General features: G+C 46.2%; 1 protein-coding gene and 1 long non-coding RNA gene across 13 annotated transcripts in view; one reads left to right on the top strand and one right to left on the bottom strand.

Annotated features, from left to right (window-relative positions):
• Nucleotides 1-18,408, bottom strand: part of CEP128 (centrosomal protein 128) — a 444,758-nt gene that overhangs the window by 200,397 nt on the left and 225,953 nt on the right. The window lies entirely within an intron of this gene.
• LOC142072568 (uncharacterized) overlaps nt 10,212-18,408 on the top strand; it is a 41,542-nt gene continuing 33,345 nt past the window's right edge. For all 3 annotated transcript variants that reach the window (XR_012669015.1, XR_012669017.1, XR_012669016.1), the window contains exon 1: nt 10,212-10,410. This is a non-coding gene — a long non-coding RNA (uncharacterized LOC142072568). The remainder of the gene's footprint in view (nt 10,411-18,408) is intronic.

Consider the following 18,408-nt stretch of genomic DNA (forward strand, 5'->3'; position numbering starts at 1 on the left):
CAACTTTAGTCATGAATTTTGGATGTGGCCTCAGAGCAAGTTTGCCTTTGAAAAAGACTTGATAAACTGGTCCTGCCATGAGAGCTTGAAGCTCACCCCTTCTTCTGGCAGATGTGATTGCTATGAGAAATGATGTCTTCTCTAACAGGTGAGACAAGGAACAGGTAGACATTGGCTCATATGGACATTAATGAAGCTAACACAATGTTACAATTCCAAGGAGGCAATGCATCATTCTCCAAAAGGAAAAAGCCACACAGTTCTTTTAAAAAACTGGAAACCATCAGGTTAGGAAAACAACAATCTTCCCTGGACTGGTGGGTGAATTGCTGAAATTGCTGCTAAATGGACTTGCAGGGAAGCTAAAGAAAGACCCAAAGATTAAAGATGGTGCTTTAAAATGTCCTGAATCCAAGCTTCTGCTAGAGGTACACTATGGAGAATGGACCAGATTGAAAACGGTTTTCACTAGGTTAAATATGCAGAACTAGTGAACTGCTTCCTCCTATTAATTAATATCTTCTGAACTGACACTGAACAGTGCTTCTGTAATGAGTCATCCCTAAACCTGAGTGTTCTGAGCCTGATGAGACATCTCAGCTAATTACCTGTGAGTCCAAAGGTCCAGCTAATGAACAAGCATGGTTCTGATCAAGTGACCACCCAAGGCAGGTATATAGGCACCTAATGAAGGCAGTCTGCTGAACATCAGTACCTTGGTCTGGGATAATCCCCAGCTGCCTGGACTCTGCCTCCTCCACCCTGTGGTTGTTCTTGCCTCTACTCCAGCCAGGGCCAGTCACCCAGCTGTCTTGACACCTTCCCTGCTTCATCAGGCCACTCACTAGGCATGCTGTTAGGTGCAGGTTGTTTGCTCTGGATAGAACAGCTGCCCGGGCTATTGGGACAGTAAATCTGGGAGTGGAGGGAATATCCATAGAGGTCTAACAGAAAGGCTGTGAAGATCTGAGGACAGTACTGTCTCAACCATACTGGAGCCAGAATAATAATTTTGGTATGGTCTTGCTTCAACTTGAGGATCACTTGTGGGATGAGGGGGATGAAGGAAAGGCATATATGAGGCTTTGTTTGGTCAACAAGCCTGGGCTGTGACCTACTTGAGAGCATTTCCTGTTGTCATTTTGTTGCAAATACATCAACTGAAGGTATAACCCAGGTTTGGAAAATGGTTCTGAGCGTACTACTCTTCAGAGACCACTTATGGTTCTGGGAAAATCTCCTGATGAGATGACTGGCCAACAGGTTCTAAGGAGCCCAGTAAGAGGAAGGCAATGAGAGTAATGCCCTCCTCCATACAAAAGTCCCAGAATTTCATCACATCTTAACAAAGCTGATTGGATGGTGCCCCTCTCTGTCTGTTTAGGCAGTACATTGTGATTGTACTGTTAGTCAGCATCTGGACCTACAATCCCTTGATGTGAGGGAGAAAAGAATAACAGGCCTTGCGAATTGCCCAAAGTTTGACAACAATGATGTGAAGGGACGCTTCTTGTTCTGTCCATAACACTTGTATGCGTAAACCTTCCGTGGAGCCACCCACCCTACCATGGATGCATCAGTGATAACTGTCTTGGATGGAAAGGGACAAGAAAATGGAGCATCCCTGCTCAGGTTATTCTGGTCCATCCATTTAAAAGATGCTAGAACTGTAGAAGGCTTGTTGACCAACTTGTCTAAGGGGGGGTCTAATCATTTGATAGACTGATTTCAGCCACCTATGGAGGATGCACAAGGGAAGCCTGGTATGTTGAGTCATGTAAGTACATGATGCCATGTGGCCTACTAATTTTAGATAGGACCAAATTGTGGTGGTGGTGGTGGTATCACTTGTCAGACACACACAGAATGGAGAATGGTTTGAAATCTCGCATAAGGGAGATAGGCAGTCTAATTTGTGGTGGGGCCCCAATGAACTTGATCTTCTGCATTTGAATTAAAACAGATTTTCCCTTGTTCAGTATGAGTCCCAGATGATCCAAGAGATGAAGAATGTACTGGATGTTGTGAAGAATCTGTTGTTCAGATCTTCCTCAAACTAACCAATCATCCAGGTAAGGGAAAACGTGAATTTCTTTCCTTCTCAGGTAGGCCACCACCACTGTTGTGCACTTTGTGAATGCCTGCAGGGCCAACAACAGGCCAAAGGAAAGTACTTTGTACCAATAATGTTGTCCTGACGTCACAAACATTAGAAACTTCTGTGACTTGGCAAAACTGCTACATGGAAATAATCAAATTGAGAGCAGCAAAACTGTTCTTGTGATCTAGGAAAGAAATAATCGATGATAGACAGACCATGCAAAACCATATGTATATGATGGACTTGATAAGATCTCAAAACTCCAGAACCAGTCTCAGACCTCCTTTTAATCTGTGAATCAGAAAGTAACATGAATCTGTCCTGTATGATCTGTCCTGCTTTTGGGACTAATACTCCCTTTCTGGAGGCAGCCTGGATGATCTGCTAGGCCATTTGTGTCTGGGAGGGGATGGTGAACTGTTGGAAGACATCAAGCCAGATTGCAAGGAGTTACCAGAATCAGGCATCAAGCGTGCAAAATCTGATAAGTCCACTACACAACCTGATCAATCTCTAACCCATTGTGAAGAGGTCAACATTAGTATCAAGGTAGGTATGATAATACTGTAAAGGTTTCATGAGACGTTGATGGTATAGTGTCCTAAGATGGTGCTGGGAAAGGCCTCATGGTCGGTAACATGGTAGAAACCGGAGTCAGTACACAAGCAGATGTTCACTACTGTACCGAAACAGTCAGTGCCAAAAAAGAGTCCAACATCAAAACACAGGCCTAGAACTGTACCGATGTGGACATAGTGAGCACCAGTGTCAAAGACAGTACTGAAGAATGAGCTGAGCCCCTGCCATACTTCTTAGGTGGTCCTGACATTGGATCACTAACTGCTTCTGCATCAGAGCTGAAGAGACAGATGGACCCAGTACCAACGGAGGTGCTGACAAAGCAATTGTCTCCTGACTACAGGAGTGTCTTGGAACAGAGAAACAAAGCAAACCCCCTACTGTCCTATAAACTTCCAGTGTTGTTGTTACTGAAAAGGCTGGCAATGAAACAGCATCCATTGGTACCAGATTCTATTATTGTCTTGCAGATGGTGCTGGAGATATTCTAGAATACTGAAGTCCTCCTAAGGCAGTACTGGAATATCATGGGTTGATGACCCACCTCTTTCCTGAGTCCCAGGTGAGTATTAATGACATTCTGGCTTCATTTTCCAAGACAACGAACTCTTCTCAGACTCTGAGTGACCACGGTCTGTCTCGTGTGTCCTTCTCTGGGGACATCCTAGAAAAGAAGACTGACCCCTCTTTCTTCATGGAAAGAAACAGAGTCCAAGGTATGTCTGATACAACCTCAGACATACTTGTACCCTGAGTACAGGAGGGGCCCAGAGCTGCAGCAGTCCTCATCACCTGCTCCAGGAGATGATGTCTGAATCACAGGTCTCCAGAAATCTGCATTCTTTTATTGAAAGAGCAGCAGAGACTGCACTTCTCCTTAACATGCTCCTCACCAAGGCACAAAAGGCACTGCGTATGGGCGCTTCTATTTGGGATAGACACCTCTCATGATGAGCAGTGCTTAAAGCCCAGAGAGCGCTGCATACCAACAGTGCCCAGCACAGAAAAGTGACTACAATAATAAAACAAGCTTTAAAAAATAAAACAAGAACTATACTTCTAACTATTTACAGATAAGGAGAAAGCTAAACTAGCACTAGTGACACAGAGGAAAACCACGAAGTAAACCTCATGGAGAGCTCCAACTCAGGACATAGGCTGTGAGAAATAACTGTGGGGAGCTGAGTGGTGCCACCCTTATATAACCTTGAGAGAGGCCACAACAATGTGTAGGATGTGTGTGCTGCCCTAATGAGTACTGCTGCAAAAAAGTCTCTGGGGCTCCAGCAAGTTGGGCACGCACACATCTGAGTGGAATATACTTGAGGGAGAACACACGGCTAAGTCATTATGCAAGATAACCTATTTCCCCTTGTTTTCTCCTACCCACCCCCCCCCAGGCGTTCTTGTTAAACGCCGGATTTGTGCTGGAAATGGCCCACCTTGATTATCATACACATTGTAAGGAGAGTGGTTACTTTAGATAAGCTATTACCAGCAGGAGAGTGGGTTTGTGGGGGGGGGGGGTTGAGAAAACCTGGATTTGTGCTGGAAATGGCCCAACTTGATTATCATACACATCGTAAGGGGAGTGATCACTTTAGATAAGCTATTACCAGCAGGAGAGTGGGGTGAGGGGAAGTATTTTTTCATGCTTTGTGTGTATAAAAAGATCTACACTTTCCACAGTATGCATCCGATGAAGTGAGCTGTAGCTCAAGAAAGCTTATGCTCAAATACATTGGTTAGCCTCTAAGGTGCCACAAGTACTCCTTTTCTTTTTACACAATTACCTGTGATTGCCTGTGAAAAGTTTGGTTTAAATGACTTGTCTAGCATCACATAGGAACTCTGTGACAGAGGCAGAGATAGAATCTAGTTGTCCAGAGCAGCGCTCAATTGCCTTAACTATGAGATTATTTTTTCTCTTCCTGCAATCTTTTGCCTCATACACTATACATGACAAATAAGGCAGGGATCCTACAGGCAAGTCTCCTTTATTACACAACCATGATTCATCTCCAGAGAAAAACTCTGTTTTCAGAGCTGTGTTTAAATAGTGTATAGTCAATAAGGCATGAGTCCACCAATTGAACAATGAGAATAAGACAAAATATTGAGTAGCTGGTCATTATATGAGCACAGTCCATCCCAGGCACTGAATGAGGCAGGAGCCCCGGGGGGGAAAAAACAGTATCTGATCATGTAATTAAAGACTATCATAATGTACATGCAAAAACTGTTGAATTAAGATTGCACTGACAACTTTGATTCTGGCATTTCCTAACTTTTGAGTGATTGACTTCCCAACTGTAATAATGTTCTTTTAGCCTGGTGTATGTCTCTGTGTATAAAAAACCTATATATTACATTGACCACCAAGATGCAGTTATCTCTGGGGTGGAACATAGTAGTCATTACAATGGCACCAAAGCCACCTATGAGTCAGGAAACAAAAATACATTATCCAATTAAGGTGACAGAATTTTAGACAGATAATATATTAACTCAAGTGAATCTTACTAGAACACTGCAGTAGATAATTAACCAGTGGCAGCACTGGACCCAAGAAGTCCTTTACAGGAAGACAGGGACATTTGCCTGGGAGCCTAAAATTGCCTCTGCAACGAGAAGGATCTGCACATGCCAGAGTAGTAGAGTTTTATCTCCCAAGCTATGCAGAAATCTAGAGGTGTAAAGTTGATGCAAGACCTTTAAAGTGACCATGTGAAGAAAAGGGAAGGCAAGAAAAATCTACTATTGGAAATCCAGATAAAATTAAGAATGGTAATGCTTAGGAGTTACTCCCCAGCACAGACAACCAAAATACTGATTTTTCTGTTTAAGGCAGTGAGAAAAGAGCTCATCAATCTCTCTCCACTCCTTGGAAACAAAGAGGCCATAAAATAGCAGCAGAGAGCTTTGTTACAACCCGGGCCTGCACACAGCAGGACTGAACTAGAAGCATTGGGTTCAGATCAGGCATGAAAATGTGCAACATGTTCAGGTCAGGCTTTAAAGATAGGTGGGGGTGAACATGGGGTCACAGGCAGAGAGGCTGGGGCAGCAACAAATAGTCCATTATTTACATGGGCCAGTGGCTGGTGCAGGCTGTGTCACTGGGGAAGCAAGTACTGCGCTCACACCAGCTGTTTCCTGCCTTGAGACACACACAGCATGGCTCAGTTATAAGCAGAATGGTGCAGCCAGCTGGGATATTGCATCGGGCACCCTCTTTCCTGTACTCCTCCTAGCATGCTGCCTGTGCAAAAGGTGCCCTCAGTGAAGCACTTCATGAAATCCGAAAAACAGGTGATGGGAGGCTCTGCAGGTCGACATGACCCTGTGATGCTCTGCCCTGCTGGGCCTACACCACCCACACCCACAGCCCTGCAATAGGGCCTGATGGGAGGTGGTGGTGGAGGGGAAGGAGGAGGAAGACTAGCCTTTGACCATATGGCAATGAGGTTGCCTGCCACCTGGCTGCCCCGGCTGTTGGTCTAGTGGGCTGTGGCCCCACTGGGATGTGGGCAGCCCCAGACTTCTTGGAGAGGATGCAGGGTGGGGAGCATGAGTAGGACAAGTTTGTGAAAGGCAGAAGCACGTGGGTCTGTTTGCAGCGCCCTGGTCATACTGCTCCGCAGGCTTCAGCTCTGCACTTCTACACCTGACCCTGCAACTTGACAAGAACCCAATGAGACCCAACTACAATGACTTGACACTTTTGGGCTCAGATCGGCTGTGGTCTAGTCAGGTTTGAGTTGGGCTTTAAGATTAGGCCTGACTAGACCTCTAACACAATAGACAATTGTAGGAGCAGAAATAAAGGAAAAGGTTTCCCAGAACAATAACAAAGGCTCATGCCTGTCACACTTGCTTGAACCACCATAAGAGTTTCCCATCCTCACTCAAAATTCCTATACTTCACTCCACTGACACAAGTAAGTATTCTAATCCCCCCAGAGGCTCTATGTTAGCAGAGGTCACTTGACCTCACTTTTTGATAACCACAAAGAAACCATCATATGCAGTGATATTTTTGCATGGGATTTCTACAAATGTTAATTGCCTTTTTTTTTTATTTATTTTAAAGACAATTACACTTTAACAGGATTAATGGAGTATAAATTCAAAATCTGTCTTATATACTTATTTGGAAGAGAAGACTAAAAATATACCAAGTCTTTCTGTAAAATTATATTCTGCTTTTTCCTAAATGAATGGGACAAAAGCCCAGCCAGCCAAAAAGGCTGGACATGTTTGGTTAAGTAGTAGTTCTCCTGCCAATGCCCCATAAAAGTGGCTTGGAATGGGAATTAATTGTATGCTCAGTTGTCCACAAAAAGATATCAGTATGTTACACAAGGAAACCACTTCACAAGGACAAATGGATATTGGCAACTTACAGGCAGCTAAAATAGCATTCACTGTGCGTGGAGACAATGGGTCAATACCACAATGCCAGCCTTGCAAATGGGTCTCTGAGAATCAGTGTGTGTTTATTTTACTTTTACTAACTTGTTCAGTTTGTATCTACAAATAGCCAGGCCAGAAAAAGATCGATACTAGAAAAGCTAAATTTTATTTTATTTTTCCCTTACTCAATTAGCCAAAATGTTAAATATCAACAGAACTTAGTTTCCCTCTGTGCCAGCCTCACTGATTACTCCAGCCATAGGAAGACAACCTATGCAAAAGAAATTCAGTACTTGAAGAAACTCAGCCCTGACCCCCAACCCCTAATCAGAAAAACAGGTAGTTCAGTGCAAATCATAACTCTCCTCTTGGAAACAACAGACAAAATGAGGCAATTGTTAGTTTGAACTACTCCTATTTATACCACAGTAATTGGAATAAAAAAGTCAAATGTAAAATATATAAATTCACTGTTTATTTCTCAATCTGTGACACAGCAAATGAAGAGGAACAGTATAACCACATTTAACAGGATTTAGGCATTTTAAGTAACCAGGGAAGTGAAAAAGATGTTTAAAGGTGCCCAATTTTAAAAAATAAATCTGGGGTCAAACTCAAAGTGTATACAATGCAATGCACAAAATATATGAAACCATCTACATACTGTAAAATTGCAGTAAAAAAAGATATAGGTACAACTATAAAAAGGTGTGTTTCAGTCCATAAGTAATATTGTTAATGTACTTGTCAGCAGAATATGTGTTTCACTCCCTATGAGTTTAACACCCAGTGCAACTGTGTCCCATGAGGCTTCTGGGTGCTATATTAATATTATAACCTATTAATAACAAGTCAGTCACTGGTTAATATGTTTTAACAGTCTTGGTCCTAATAGTATTTCCATTGGGAGGCTGCTATTCCCTTAGAAAGGTGAGGGGATGGACTTAGGGTTGGCAACTTTCTAGTTGCACAAAACTGAACACCCTAGCCCTGCCTCTGCCCTGAGGCCCCGTCCACTACATTCCCCCTCCCTCGATGGCTCGCTCTCCCCCACCCTCACTCACTTTCACTGGGCTGGGGCAGGGGGTTGGAGTGCAGAGGGGGTGAGGGCTCTAACTGGGGGTGCAGGCTCCGGGGTGGGGCCAGAAATGAGGGATTCAGGGTGTGGGAGGGGGCTCCGGGCTGGGGCAGGGAGTTGGGGGTGCAGGCTCTGACTTGGGGTGTGGACTCTTGGGTGGGGCTGGGGATGAGGAGTTGGGGTACAGGAGGGATGTGGCTGAGGGATTCGGAGTGCAGAAGGGGGCTGCAAATTGGGGGTTGGGGTGTGAGGGCTCTGGGCAGGGGATGCTTGCTCTGAGGTGGGGCCAGGGATGAGCGGTTTGGGGTGCAGGAGGGGGCTCCAGACTGGGGGTGGGGCCGAGGGATTCGGAGTGCAGGAAGCTGCTGAGGGTTGAGGCAGGCGGTTGGGGTGCAGGAGGGAGCTCCACATTTGGGGGGGCTCAGGGATGGGGCAGGGGGTTGGGGCACAGGCTTACCTTAGGCAGCTCCCAATCAGCGGCACAGTGGGCAGTCTAAGGTAGGCTACCTGCCAGTCCTGGCACTGCCCTGAGCTCTGCACACCCCGGAAAGAGCCAGCAGGTCCGGGTCCTAGGCAGAAGGGCCAGGAGGCTCCACGGGCAGCTCTCACCAACAGGCACCCCTCTCCCCCAGCTCCCATTGGGCAGTTTCCAGCCAATGAGAGTGCGGAGCCGGTGCTGGGGCAGCGTGCGGAGCCCTGTGGCCCCACACCTAGGAGCCAGACTGGCTGGCCGCTTCCGGGGTGCAGCGCGGTGCCAGCCATGGAGCTAGGGTATAGCCTGTCTTAGCGCTGCAGCACCGCCGACCAGAGTTCTAATGGCCCAGTCAGCAGTGCTGACCCGAGCTGCAGGGTCCCTTTGTGACCGGGTGTTCCAGTCAAAACCCAGACACCTGGTCACCATATATTGACTAGATCTGACCTTCTAGTAAATCTTTTTCACATCTCTAATTTCTATTACTCAGGTCTGAGATAGTTAAGGTACTGAAACTGAATTTATTTGCATAGAACAGAAAATTGCAAGATATCCTAGCAGAAATATTAAAAAAAAGGGGGGGAGGAAGAGGGGAATGAACCCTAAAATTACCAAGCTAACAGTAAACAGGGGATTCAGGCAGACTTATTTCACTGACAAGCCAATAAAAGCACAGAATATGATGTTAAATCAGCTGGACACTTAAGGAGGGATGGAGAATGAAGAGCCCAGTGTCATGGTGATGGAGTCTAGATCAATTTATAAGAGAATAGGCATGCTGAGCCAAGCGGTATTTATGTCCTGTCTAGAATTTGCCTTAGTTTTCCCAAAACTGAAAAAAGAAAAAAGGTTCTAATTTATCTCAACTTCCCCAACAGATATTTTTTTTAAGCAGGACAACACACTGTTTTGAAATGAAAAAAGTTTATTTATATAAAAGTTTTTTTAGAATAAGTTTTGTGTGCAGCAGCCTCAGCCCGAGGATAAAGTATAGATTTCCAATTCAATTTTTGTCAGATATCAAAGTCAAAGTCAAACATACACCACCAAAAAAGAAAAGATAGCAAATACCATGAATTATTATTAAATTGCATTTTCTTTTGCCAGAAAACACATGGTACAACTGCATGCTCGATTCAAAACAAAAAATTTTTAACGACTTAAGAACATAAGAACAGCCATACTGGGTCAGACCAAAGGTCCAGCTAGCACAGTACCCTGTGTGGAGGAAAATCTACTAGGCCTAAACTAATAGGCCTAAAACTTTGGTCAAGCTAATTGTGTGTATAAAGCATAAGAAGAGGGTAAGGAAAATTCCATTAAGAGGCAAATAGCAACAGCTCAGCTTAAAAATGTAACCACAACCGCTAGAAGTTAGAGAAGACCGTTAACCACAAAGGAAGCACCTGTCAGTAACAGGTAAAACTTGTTTTGCTATATTCCAAATAAGGCAAAGCTACCGTTGAAGTTTGCACTATATGCCAAATAAAGAAAATGCTGTTAAAGGAAGTGTGCTTAACAGATTGTGGTTTTCAGCTATATAAGCTCCTCTATTTTCTGTTTACGGCAGAGCAGCTCCAGTTGACTCTCTCTATATGCGCATACTTAAATAAAGAGGACCTCAGGCTTTGTTCTGATCCAAACACAAGGCATGGTTAATTTTTCCACCACAATTCTTGGTGCCATGACTCGGATAGACGGTGACCCCCCGAGAGCCGGAGGACCGCGAGCTGTTCCCCACCAGACCCCAGGCCCATCAGAAAGGTAAGAGACCTCTTGAAATCTCTATATTGGGTTTCTAGTGGAGGACTGCCCGTAGGCTCTGGGAATGGGTGAGTTGTACACTCTATCCAGACTTTTGCTGCCAGACACGCCTGACGCCCTTGGGATGGGTTAGAGTCCCATCCAGGTTTGGTTTCGCTGGGAAGAGCCACTGGGTGTGGCTGGGCAGGTCATGGATAGACCTGGTTCCGTGTGCCAGTGTGAAAGTGAAGGTCAGTAAACTGGTGTGAATGTGAGTCACAAGAAGATGCCCAGAGCTCCCTGCACAGCAGAGGACTCCCTAACGCAAGCCCTGGGACTCCATCTAGTGGGCATCGCAATAAATGCCCAGACCTTGGCAGTTTCCCTCTGCACAGCATGACCAGCGAGGGGCCTGTCTGGGTCGAGGTGTGTGTGATCCCATCCCTTCCATCCTCAGACGGTCTGTTTCCGTACTCTCTTTCCTCCCATCTCTAGTTCCCGCCCCAAAGGCGGTTTGACAAGCCACTGACTGATCTGATCACCTCGCCTGAAGCGAGAGTATGCGGCACCAGCCGATGCTCTTTGCTGAAGGAAGGCTGTAAGACAGTCATGGAGACCCTAAACAAAACCTTCCCTGTGTGAATGTGACGAGTATGAAAGATCCATAGGGATTCTGGGAGCCAGGGGGTCCAAAAAGGGATTCCCGCACTCGCCAGAAAAAGATGGGGGCCGGTGAGCCAAAAAGGATCACCGCCACACCAAAAGGCACCCCGGCGTACTACATGTGCACAAATTATAGTCCTTTCACTTGCAAGTTTTTAGAGAAATTGAACGGGTATACTAGGGATGATTCGAAATTGCAGTTTCCCTTAGAGGGAAGCTTCAACCTTGACAAGATTGTGCACCTCAGAGGCACACTTCTTGCCAATAATGTCGGACAAGGTCAGTTTGATGCATATTTCGATTGGTATGGGGAAACAGAAAAACAGTGTTGTGAATCTCAAATGAGGAGTCTCAAGGACTCTGAGGAGAAACTTAAAACACAATCTAAAGAGGCAAAGGAGAAATTAACTCTTCCCCAAACCTCACCTGGCCAGCAAATACCCCTTTAGCCTTCAAGATCTCTTCAAAAAACTGCCTAGGCCCCATCCGCAGATCTTATAGAGTTATACTTAGAATGCAGACAGCTAACTGCCCCTACAACACCTAGACAGGCGAGTGCAGGTCCATCCACTCAGGGCAGAACAAATCAAGCAGGCAGTGGACCCCACACATCTCCACCAGACTACATGTCTCCACCAGGCTGCAGTCTGGAGGCTGACTCCACTATCCAGGGACTCCCGCTCCAAGCAGTAACACCAATGTCAGCATTTACTTCAACCCTTCCCCTGAGTCACCCTCAAATCCCATAAAAAGACCAATCACTACCTAAGCAGACTCGGACCAATACCTATATGACCGATTAGATGGACTGCCGGAAAATTCATCCAGATCGCCAGCAGGGAATACTAGACAACAGAAGTTATGATCCCAGGGGTCCTTCATGTTCAGCCCTCAGCCCCTGTCTCCCCATCATGAAACAAAGTTCCCCTTGCACCAACTCCCAGGCCCAAGTGTTGATGATTTGGGTCAGGCAACCTGGTGACTGTACATTCCCCTTGGTCTCCCATGGATTTGTATAATTTGATTGAAAAATTTCATAAAATAAGGGACGACCCCATCAAATTTCAAGAAGAATTAACGACAGTCATAAGCTGTTACAACCCTAACTGGGAAGATTTAAATCAACTCCTAAGAGGAGTCCTGCCCAGGGAAACATTAAATCGCCTCCTGCAAGAAGCCCAGTGTCCCAACGATGACCAAGGCCATAATAGGAACTTGAACACAGACAGGAACAACCTGCTGGATGCAGTTCTTAAAATCTGCCCCAAAAAGGCGGATTGGACTAAAATTAGTTCTTGTAAACAAAATAAAGGAGAAAACCCTGCTGATTATATGCAGTGCATTAAACAGCTTTTTGAGAGATATTCTGGCATAAATAATGCAGAGGAAGATGCTAAACAAGCCATAGTGGTTGGTTTTGTCCAAGGATTCAATCCACGATTGGGATACCAATTAAAAATTGGTATCGTAGATTGGGAAGGAAAAAACCCAGACGAAATTCTGGCAGTCACCCAGCATTACTACCATTAGTTAGAAAAGAAAAAGGACGACATCAAAACTAAATTAATGACCCTCCAGATCCAGAATATACAGAAACCCCACAGCAACTGCCCATTAAGGGGAAGAGGAGAAAGACCCAACAGAGGTCCCTACTGTCTCCCTACCCAGGGAAAAATTAATAATACCTGTTTCAATTGTGGACAAGTAGGCCATTGGAAAAACAATTGTCCCAATCACCCTGACCAGTCAATCGACCCTGCCCTTGCACCGCAATATTCTTCCCCTGTTCCCTTGTGCCCTCAAAGCCATTAGGATAGCCAGGAGACAGGTAACACCATCTCTCCGCTTGTCCCTTTAAACCAAACAGGACCATATGTAAACTGTATAATTAATGGCACACCTACCTCTTGCCTGCTAGATACCAGTGCCTCGCGGTCCACCCTCCGCGCGAGCGACTTCCCTTCCCTTCCAGTAACCTCAGAAATAGTAAACGCAGTAGGAGTGAGCAACACTCCTATTCCCCATCCTGTCTCCTCACCTCTGACTGTCTCTATCGGTCCTCTCTCTGAGCAACACGCTTTCCTCCTCAGCCCCTGTTCACCCGTTAACCTTTTGGGAAGAGACTTAATTTTGTGCAAATTAAATTGTACTATTTATTGTACCCCAGACGGTGTGTATTTGGATGTTCCTGATCCCAGTCAAAATGAGGTCCTGGCAGTCCTGCAATTGGGTGCTCCAGAGGAGGAGACCGACCCCAGCCCTTCCTTGTTGCAACAGGAATTGCTGGCCAAGGTTCCTCCCTGTTTGTGGGCCGAGCATGCCGACGAGGTAGGGTGCATCAGGACTGCCCAACCGGTTCAAATTCGCCTAGATCCGGCAAAACCTCTTCCTAGAGTTCAGCAATACCCTCTCTCAAGGGAGGCTGAAGAGGGAATCCGCCCAGTGATTACCTCCCAAATTCAGCGAGGAGTTATTATTCCTACAGTCCGAACTGGTCTGCCGCTATTGTGGGCTAGGCAGATCGGACAAGAATTGCAGTACTGAAGCGATCATCCCCCCTTTTGGTCACATGCGCCAATCCATGGGACGCACGGGCGAGATAGAGGAACACAGCCTTGGGCGCCACCAAGCGGACATCTGGGGAGCGCCACAAGGCATCTGGATGCAAACTACATCAAAGTCTTTCTTTGATATACCTTATTATCAACCCAATCTCCAGGCTGAAGAGTGTGGCATGGTGTGTCCGCTGATTCCACCAGGGCACTTTTGACCTGTGAGTGGATAGACCTAATGCAATGAATTAGCGTCTGACAGTACGTCATAACAGTATCATTGTTTAGTTGCAGGTCCAATGGGCAAGAGAGTGGGGGAGGGGATGCCGGCATACGCATGGGTCTGGCTAGAAGGATTTTATATGGGGATAGGCCATGTTTGCATGTAGGTGTGCTCCTCATATACATGAGAGCAAGGGGTAGGACATCAGGCCTTTTAAGGTTGGTTTCAGCACAGATCTTCGAGATTTTGTTCTTTAGTTCCCCATTTTTGCTCTCAACCGCCCTTGCACTCTGGGGGTGATGAGCACAATGCAAGTGTTGGGTGATGTTAAGAGCCTTGCAAATCTGTTGCATGATTTGGCCTGTGAAATGGGTACCTCGAGAGAGGTAGACTAAACCGAGGAATAAAATCCTTGTAACAATTTTTTTTGCTACGGTGAGGGAATCGGCCTTGGCGCAAGGGTAGGCCTTTATCCAACCAGAATACATACAGACACAAACAAGAACATATTCATAAGCACAACATTTCGGCATGTTGATAAAATCAATTTGCATATTTACAAAAGGTCCCCACAGAGTACGGTGAGCAGCGGGTTTTGTCCGAACTGGTCTGCCGCTATTGTGGGCTAGGCAGATCGGACAAGAATTGCAGTACTGCTGTGCCATAATGGAGAAATTTGGGGCATACCAATGACGCAGTACTGAAGCAATCATCCCCCCTTTGCTCACATGCGCCAATCCATGGGACACATGGGCGAGATAGGGGAGCACAGCGTTGGGCGCCACCAAGCGGCCGTCTAGGGAGTGCCAGAAGGCATCCGGATGCAAAGTACATCCATCCCGCCTCCATCTGTCCTTCTCTGGTTCTGGGGACGAATCTTGCATAAGAGCTAAATCGTGGAGAGAGGCAGGCATGGGGGGAACTGTGAATTGAAGAAAATAAAATCAAATGGAGCTGGAGACTCAGAAAGGGCTGTCTGGCAGTAGCATCTGCCAGTGCATTTCCTCTGGTAACATCATCATAAGGTTTCTGGTGAGCAGTACATTTTACAATGGCGACGGCAGAGGGGAGTTGAAGGGCAGAGAGAAGAGCATCAACAAAAGGCCCATTACTAATCTCCCCCCACCCCCCGAAGTGAGAAATCCTCAATGTTTCCATAGTTGCCCATAATCATGAACCACCCTGAAGGCATATTGAGAGTCTGTGTAGATGGTAACAGACTTGGCCTTGGCTAAAGTACAAGTATGGGTAAGGGCGACAAGCTCTGCGACTTGGGCTGAGCGTGCTCCCAGGAGGCAGTGGGCCTCCACAGGCTCGTGTTGGGAACAAACAGCACAGCCGGCCACAAGCAGGCCGGCAGGATTTCTGAGGCAGGACCCATCTACATAGAATAGTAGATCAGGATTATGAAGCGGGGTGTCCTTTAGATCAATCCTAGGAGTGGAGAGTTCTGTTGTCTCGACTAAACAGTCATGGGGTTCTCCTTCAGCTGCTGTGGGAAGTAGGGAAGCGGGGTTAAGGACAGGACAGTGAGTAAGAGTTACATTTGAAGCATTTAAAAGCAGCATTTCATACTTAGTTAATCTGAAGTTAGAGAGATGCTGGGTTTGCTTTTTAGAAGCAGGGCGGCCACAGCATGTGGGACAGCAACATGTAAGGGGGAACCCAAAATGAGAGTAGCAGAAGCCTCCACAAGGGAAGTGGCTGCAGCTATCGCCAACAGAGAAGGAGGGAGTTCAGCTGCTACACGGTCCAAAGGTGAGCTATAATATGCTATGGGGCGTCGTTTGTCACCGTGAGTTTGAGTAAGGACCCCTAAGGCTAGTCCCTCCTTCTCATGGCAGTAGAGGGTGAAGGGCTTCTGGTAGTCAGGTAAGCTCAAGGCAGGGGACCTGGTAAGAGCCTCCTTAATCTTACTAAATGGTTTTTCTGCTTTTGGGGTCCATGGAAGGGGTTCAGGGACCTTGTCAATGCTTAATTCTTGCAGAGGCCTAACAATAGCTGTATACCCAAGGATCCACTGTCGGCAATACCTGGCCATACCTAGGAAGCCACGCATTTGTTTCTTAGTGGTTGGTTTCGGGACCTGGAGGATGGCTTGTATTCGCGCAGAGGACAAGTGTCTCTCTCCAGCTGAAATATCATGTTCCAAATAGTGGACCCTGGCAGACAGAACTGCAGTTTAGACTTGGAGGCTTTATGACCCTTCTCGGCTAGAGCTTGCAATAGCATAAGGGAATCAGTTTTAGAGGCCTTTAAAGACGGCGATGCCAATAGCAGGTCATCTACGTACTGGAATAGAGTGGACCCCATTTTGAACTCGATTTCTTTTGAGGATCTGCAAGAACACGGTGGGCGATTCGGTGTAACACTGGGGTAACCTGGTCCAAGTGTATTGACACCCCTGGTAGGTGAAAGCAAACAGATATTAACAATCTCTGTGGATAGAGAAGAAAGCCAAGCAGAGGTCAACAACTGTGAAATAAACAGCAGAGGGAGGAATATAGGAGAGAACAGTAGCAGGCTTTGGGACAACTGGGTAGGTAGGGAGAACAGCAGCATTGACAGCTCCTGGACAAAGCACCAAGTCTGCTTGCCAGGTTTCCTTACAGGTAAAATGCGGGTGTTAATGTTAATGAAGTGAGCTGTAGCTCATGAAAGCTTATGCTGAAATAAATTTGTTAGTCTCTAAAGTGCCACAAGTACTCCTTTTCTTTTTGCGGATACAGACAAACACAGCTGCTACTCTGAAACCTATCATGTTCTTCCTACTATTGTTGAATTTTCATGATACTGTTATGTTCTTTCGGATGCACAAAGCCACCACCAGTTAGAATCATAGAATATCAGGATTGGAAGGGACCTCAGGACGTCATCTAGTCCAACCCCCTGCTCAAAGCAGGACCAATCCCCAACTAAATCATCCCAGCCAGGGCTTTGTCAAGCCTGTCCTTAAAAACTTCTAAGGAAGGAGATTCCACCACCTCCCTAGGTAACGCATTCCAGTGTTTCACCTAACGCATTCCAGTGTTTCATCTCCTAGTGAAAAAGTTTTCCTAATATCCAACCTAAACCTCCCCCACTGCTACTTGAGACCATTACTCCTTGTCCTGTCCTCTTCTACCACTGAGAATAGTCTAGAACCATCTTCTTTGGAACCACCTCTCAGGTAGTTGAAAGCAGCTATCAAACCCCTCCTCATTCTTCTCTTCTGCAGACTAAACAATCCCAGTTCCCTCAGCCTCTCCTCATAAGTCATGTGTTCCAGACCCCTAATCATATTTGTTGCCCTTCGCTGGACTCTCTCCAGTTTATCCACATCCTTCTTGTAGTGTGGGGCCCAAAACTGGACACAGTACTCCAGATGAGGCCTCACCAATGTTGAATAGAGGGGAACGATCACGTCCCTTGATCTGCTGGCTATGCCCCTACTTATACATCCCAAAATGCCATTGGCCTTCTTGGCAACAAGGGCACACTGCTGGCTCATATCCAGCTTCTCGTCCACTGTCACCCCTAGGTCCCTTTCTGCAGAACTGCTGCTGAGCCATTCGGTCCCTAGTCTGTAGCGGTGCATTGGGTTCTTCCGTCCTAAATGCAGGACCCTGCACTTATCCTTGTTGAACCTCATCAGATTTCTTTTGGACCAATCCTCCAATTTGTCTAGGTCCCTCTGTATCCTATCCCTACCCTCCAGCATATCTACCACTCCTCCCAGTTTAGTATCATCCGCAAATTTGCTGAGAGTGCAATCCACACCATCCTCCAGATCATTTATGAAGATAGTGAACAAAACCAGCCCCAGGACCGACCCCTGGGGCGCTCCACTTGACACTGGCTGCCAACTAGACATGGAGCCATTGATCACTACCCGTTGAGCCCGACAATCTAGCCAACTTTCTACCCACCTTATAGTGCATTCATCCAGCCCATACTTCTTTAACTTGCTGACAAGAATACTGTGGGAGACCGTGTCAAAAGCTTTGCTAAAGTCAAGAAACAATACATCCACTGCTTTCCCTTCATCCACAGAACCAGTAATCTCATCATAGAAGGCGATTAGATTAGTCAGGCATGACCTTCCCTTGGTGAATCCATGCTGACTGTTCCTGATCACTTTCCTCTCGTGTAAGTGTAAGTTCTTCACAGAGGGCTGGTCGCCTCCTCCCCATGCTGTGCTGCCCAGGGCAGCAGTCTGGAAGCTGATCTTGTTCGTGAAGACAGAGGCAAAAAAAGCATTGAGTACATTAGCTTTTTCCACATCCTCTGTCACTAGGTTGCCTCCCTCATTCAGTAAGGGGCCCACACTTTCCTTGACTTTCTTCTTGTTGCTAACATACCTGAAGAAACCTTTCTTGTTACTCTTAACATCTTTTGCTAGCTGCAACTCCAGGTGTGATTTGGCCTTCCTGATTTCACTCCTGCATCCCCGAGCAATATTTTTATACTCTTCCCTGGTCATTTGTCCCATCTTCCACTTCTTGTAAGCTTCTTTTTTGTGTTTAAGATCAGTAAGGAATTCACTGTTAAGCCAAGCTAGTCGCCTGCCATATTTACTATTCTTTCTACATGTCGGGATGG

Source organism: Caretta caretta, chromosome 6 (genome assembly GCF_965140235.1).
Source record: "Caretta caretta isolate rCarCar2 chromosome 6, rCarCar1.hap1, whole genome shotgun sequence".
In the NCBI taxonomy this organism is placed as follows: domain Eukaryota; kingdom Metazoa; phylum Chordata; order Testudines; family Cheloniidae; genus Caretta; species Caretta caretta.